Source organism: Phyllobates terribilis, unplaced genomic scaffold, assembly GCF_046119375.1.
Source record: "Phyllobates terribilis strain yellow unplaced genomic scaffold, ASM4611937v1 Scaffold_7__3_contigs__length_470593459, whole genome shotgun sequence".
NCBI classification, from domain to species: domain Eukaryota; kingdom Metazoa; phylum Chordata; class Amphibia; order Anura; family Dendrobatidae; genus Phyllobates; species Phyllobates terribilis.
Genome location: NW_027362767.1, coordinates 91,424,151 through 91,430,150, shown reverse-complemented (window position 1 = coordinate 91,430,150; position 6,000 = coordinate 91,424,151).

Sequence of the window (6,000 nt, the reverse complement as noted above, 5' to 3'; positions counted from 1 at the left end):
AACAGTAGCTCAGATTAAAGACCAGGTCAATGCCACACAGAGTTCTAGCAGCAAACACATCTCTACAACTGTTAAGGCCTGCTGCACAAAGTCTCCTCTTCATGGTAAAATAGCTGCTAGGAAACCACTGCTAAGGACAGGCAACAAGCAGAAGATACTTGTTTGGGCTAAAGAACACAAGGAATGGACATTAGACCAGTGGAAATCTGTGCTTTGGTCTGATGAGTCCAAATTTGGGATCTTTGGTTCCAACCACCGTGTCTTTGAGCGACGCAGAAAAGGTGAACGGATGGACTCTACATGCCTGGTTCCCACCGTGAAGCATGGAGGAGGAGGTGTGATTGTGTGGGGGTGCTTTGCTGGTGACACTGTTGGGGATTTATTCAAAATTGAAGGCATACTGAACCAGCATGGCTACCACAGCATCTTGCAGCGGCATGCTATTCCATCCGGTTTGCGTTTAGTTGGACCATCATTTATTTTTCAACAGGACAATTACCCCAAACACACCTCCAGGCTGTGTAAGGGCTATTTGACCAAGAAGGAGAGTGATGGGGTGCTACGCCAGATGACCTGGCCTCCACAGTCACCAGACCTGAACCCAATTGAGATGGTTTGGGGTGAGCTGGACCGCAGAGTGAAGGCAAAAGGGCCAACAAGTGCTAAGCAACTCTGGGAACTCCTTCAAGATTGTTGGAAGACCATTTCCAGTGACTACCTCTTGAAGCTCATCAAGAGAATGCCAAGAGTGTGCAAAGCAGTCATCAAAGCAAAAGGTGGCTACTTTGAAGAACCTAGAATATAAGACATATTTTCAGTTGTTTCACACTTTTTTGTTAAGTATATAATTCCACATGTGTTAATTCATAGTTTTGATGCCTTCAGTGTGAATGTACTATTTTCATAGTCATGAAAATACAGAGAAATCTTTAAATGAGGTGTGTCCAAACTTTTGGTCTGTACTGTATATACTTACCTTCTGATGGCGTGCCGATGTCAGCGGTCGTGTGACCCGTCACATGACTAAATGACGTCACCACAGATCCTTTAGTCTACCGCGAGCTGCCGGCAAGCCAGGACGCATCGGATAAAGACACCGGGGGCCATCAGAAGGCAAGTATAATATTTATTTTTTATTTTATTCTTTTTTTTTTACAGGTTCTATGGTACCCGGGTCGGGGGAGGAGAGTCTCCTCTTCTCCAGACCCGGGTACCATCCGCACATTGAAACGCATGGATTCTGCATGTACAGATGCAATGATGCGGATTCCATGCGTTCCAATGCAAGTCAATGGCGGCGAAAACGCAGTGCTTCCGCAAAATAATTGGTAGTGCTGCAGATTTTTCCTCAATGATAATCCGCAGCGGAAATTTCCGCAGCATGTGCACAGCACATGCGAATTATCATTGGGGAACATGGCAGACCTACCAAGCGTTTAAGGGTTTCTGCCACTGCGGAAACGCTTAAAAAACGCATAATGGGCACACAGCCTTAAAAAAAATTATTATAATTAATATATTAATATTGTGCCAAATTAATTTCACATGAACTATCACATGATCTATTACAGGGGATCATGTGACATGTGATACATCAGGTGTGTGTGTGTGGGGGGGGGGGGGGGGGGGCGCCTTCTAAACTGCCTGGGGCCCTTGCTACTCTTAATCCACCCCTGCTTGTATGTGGTATTATTCGGTCATTATGTGGTGGTAATATGTGGTCTGATCATGGTGTGGTGGTATTTGTCCCTTGTATGTGGTATTATTGGTCATTTTAAAAAATGTATATGACACATTCCCTTAAAGAAAAATAAATAAAAATATATCTAAAAAGAGTATTGGATATTTTAAGAAATTTTTAATAGGTTAGAGTAGAGTAGGGCCCAGCCAGAAGAGTCTACCTTATCGTGGTGACAGCTTTAAAAATCTTTTGGCCAAACAAAAGCTGATGGCTATGTGTGTGATCTGGTGTTCACTGGGTACTGTTAATGTGTGATTGGTTCAGGACGTGGTGCAGAAGTGGAGTATTTCCATGAGTGGGCAGTGGGACTGTAGAAGGTTCGAGAGATGGAGGCGAAGCTGGGGTGGAGCCTGGGCGGAGTCTCAAGGGGGCCGGAAAATTTTGCCAGTATGGGACCCTGAAATTCCTGGTGGCAGCCTTGGGTATGGAGGTGTCTACAAGATGTTGTGTCCACATGCCCTTAGTTACTTGGGTTCACACTACATTTTGGACTGCCCAATTGCTGTACACATCTATTTCTTTGCCGCTGTCTTAGTTTTATTCTAAATCCCAGAAACTAGGAAAATGTTTTGCTTATCTCTTCTCTCAGGTGATAGCGTGGCTGCCTGTCCTGAATTCTTGTGTATTTTTGTACCTTCCCTCTCGGTGTTTTTTCCTTCTTCCTGTACGAGCATTTAGTACCAAAGTATGCAAATAATTGAAGTATTTCCTGATTCCCGTCCATTCTTACCATATATGTCACTTTAAAAGCAGCAGCTTTTGGCTTTGTACATATTTCCTGACTAGATGGTGGCCCGATTCGAACGCATCGGGTATTCTAGAATAGGTATGCGGCCGACGGGGCGCAATTAGCAGAGCGGCGTTTAAATTTGGCGCCCAAATCGCTGATTGGTCGTGTTCGGCAACCGAGACCAATCAGCAAAGCGGTGTTTAAATTTGGCCGACCGCGACCAATCAGCAGAGCGATGCAGAGCGGGGTTTAAATTTGGCCCCAAAGTCGCTGATTGGTCGCGTCTGACGGCCGCGACCAATCAGCGATTTTGGCGCAAAATTTAAACAACGCTCTGTTGATTGGTCGCGGCCGTCAGACGCGACTAATCAGCGTCTTTGGGGCCAAATTTAAACCAAGCTCTGCATTGCTCTGCTGATTGGTCGCGGTCGCCGGCCGCGACCAATCAGCAGTATTGTCGCCAAATTTAAACACCTCTTTGCTGATTGATCGCGGTCGCGACTAATCAGCGATTTTGGTGCCAAATTTAAACACGCTCTCCATTCCTCACTAACACGGTTCGCTGATTGGTCGCGGCCGCCGCCCGCGACCAATCAGCGATTTTGGCGCCAAATTTAAAGTTCTACTGATTGGTCGCAGCCGCCATCTGCGACCAATCAGCAGAACTTTAAATTTGGCACCAAAATCGCTGATTAGTCGCGACCGCGATCAATCAGCAAAGAGGTGTTTAAATTTGGCGACAATACTGCTGATTGGTCGCGGCCGGCGACCGCAACCAATCAGCAGAGCAATGCAGAGCGGTGTTTAAATTTGGCGCCAAAATCGCTGATTAGTCACGGCTGAAGGCCGCGACCAATCAGCAGAGAGTTGTTTAAATTTTGCGCCAATACTGCTGATTGATCTCCGCCAGCGACCACGATCAATTAGCAGAGCGTTGTTTAAATTTGGCGCCAGTCTCGCTGATTGGACGCGTCTGGCGTCCGCGACCAATCAGCAGAGCGTTGTTTAAATTTGGCGCCAAGCTCACTGATTGGTCGCGGCTGGCGTCCGCGGCCAATTAGCACAGCAGTGTTTAAATGTGGTGGCAAGATCGGTGATTGGTCGCGGGCAGCGGCCGCGACCAATCAGCAGAGCGGTGTTTAACTTTAGCGCCAAGATCACAGATTGGTCGCGCTCTCCGCACGCGACCAATCAGCGAATCATATTGGTGAGGAGCGGGGAGCGGAATCGTATTAGTGAGGACCGGGGAGCGCCGCTGCTTGTGCGGCTACTTCCGCTGCGAGAACCCGGGACATGAGCGGGCGCTCGCAGCAGAAGTATCCGGACCCGCAGCGCCGCTCCCCGGTCCTCCCTTCACGCCCTAGCCGCTGATGTCCCCACAGTATCCGCATGGTGTTACAAAGGTCCGGACATTTGTGTTAAAAATCGCTGATTGGTTGCTGGCGCTGCCCGCGACCAATCACAGATTTGGGCGCCAAATTTAAATATCGGCCCAAAACGGTGATTGGTCGCGGGCACCGCCAGCGACCAATCAGCGATTTTTAACACAAATGTCCGGATCTTTGTAACACCATGCAGATACTGTGGGGACATCAGCGGCTAGGGTGTGAAGGGAGGACCGGGGAGCGGCGCTGCGGGTCGGGATACTTTTGCTGCGAGCGCCCGCTCATGTCCCGGGTTCTCGGAGTGGAAGTATCCGCACAGGCAGCGCCGCTGACATCCATGCGGTTAGGGTGTGAAGGGAGGACCGGGGAGCGGCGCTGACATCCAATTGGTCGCGGCCGCTATTTAAATGTGCCGCACAAATCGGTGATTGGTCGCGGTCTTGGCCCGCGACCAATCACTGATCTTGTGGCTAAAGTTAACCACTACTATGCTGATTGGTCGCGGACGCTGGCCGCGACCAATCACCGATTTTGGCGCCAAATTTAAATATCGGCCGCGACCAATCACCGATCTTGGCTCCAGATTTAAACACCGCTGTGCTGATTGGTCGCGGCCGATATTTAAATGTGGCGCCCAAATCGGTGATTGGTCGCGGGCAGCGTCGGCGACCAATCAGCACAGCGGTGTTTAACTTTTGCGCTAAGATCAGTGATTGGTCGGGTCCGAAGACCGCGACCAATCATCGAATCGTCTTGGTGAGGACCGGGGAGCGCCGCTGCCTGTGTGGGTACTTCCGCTGCGAGAACCCGGGACATGAGCGGGCGCTCGCAGGAGAAGTATCCCGACCTGCAGAGCCGCTCCCCGGTCCTCCCTTCCGCATGGAGGTCAGCGGTCCATCCGCTGCTACCGGCCGGGAGATGAGCGCCTCGCGCCGCTCATCTCCCGGCTGCATCTCTGTCCCGCAGATGGGTCCGGCGGTCGGGTTCCTTCTGCTGTTGCCGGCCGGGAGATGAGCGCCTCGCGGCGCTCATCTCCCGGCTGCATCGCCGCTCAGCTCCGTCCCGCAGATGAGCCGCTAAAGGCCGCCATCTTTTTTTCAGAAATCCCGCGGCGCTGATTGGCTGCTGCCGGACCAATGAGCGACGCGGGATTTCCTGGACAGACAGACAGACGGGATAAGACGATTATATATATAGATTTTGCAGCATTAATTTTATTGGCAGGTGATGACAAGGAAAAGCTAGAAATTACTCCCTCCTCACAGTAGATATGATAGAAATTCCCTTTACCTTTCCATTCAGCAGACTCCTGGGCAAAATTGTGGACGTAATAGTGATAATGTTTTACAACTTTTATTTTTGGCAGAATGACTGCTGGCGAGTGAAGCTGGGTTACCGCCTAAGATAGTCATTGACCTGGAAAAATCATGAAATATCATGCCATTGAGTTCACCCTGATTGTGACCTGTAGGTGGTGCTATAGTGGCTTCCTCCCGCATCAAAAAAGTTCCCCGATGATCCCTGCAGTCACTGACTCCGTAATTAAAGTCATATAATTTTCACTTTCAGCTTGATATGAGCCTGTTAAGATGAATAAACCTTTGCCATACACAAAGGACTGTGGATTGCATCACAGTTACGATGACACTGTATTTTGTCACAGAAGAAAAAAAATGGCTCTCTAGAGCATTGCTTCAAGAATTAATATGTTGCTTCTTTTTATATATGGAAGCACCATATTTTCAGCTTTTCTGATATTTTTCTACAGTGTATCTAACACCCCCATACACTTTAGGAAGCTGTCAGGCAAACGATGGTTAGGCCTAATCGTTCAGCTGGTCAGTGGCCACCACCTTACCCGGATCACCCATACACATGAGCACTCACTCTCTGAGCGCTTCTGTGTTCTCAATGAGAGAGACGCTGCCAGGCATCTCTGGCAGAGGCTTGCCTGTTAGACAACAGAAGGGTCAGTAGTCACTAAATTGGGCATATCATATCCTTATCTCCCCTGACAATCATCTGTCAAAGCCTCCAAACACATTAGATTGCGTCCGAATCCGTAGATTTTGTCTGGTTGAGCCAACGTAAGTCAAATGTGTTTAGGGGGAGCTTTACAATCTGCTCAGAAATGTTACGTGGCA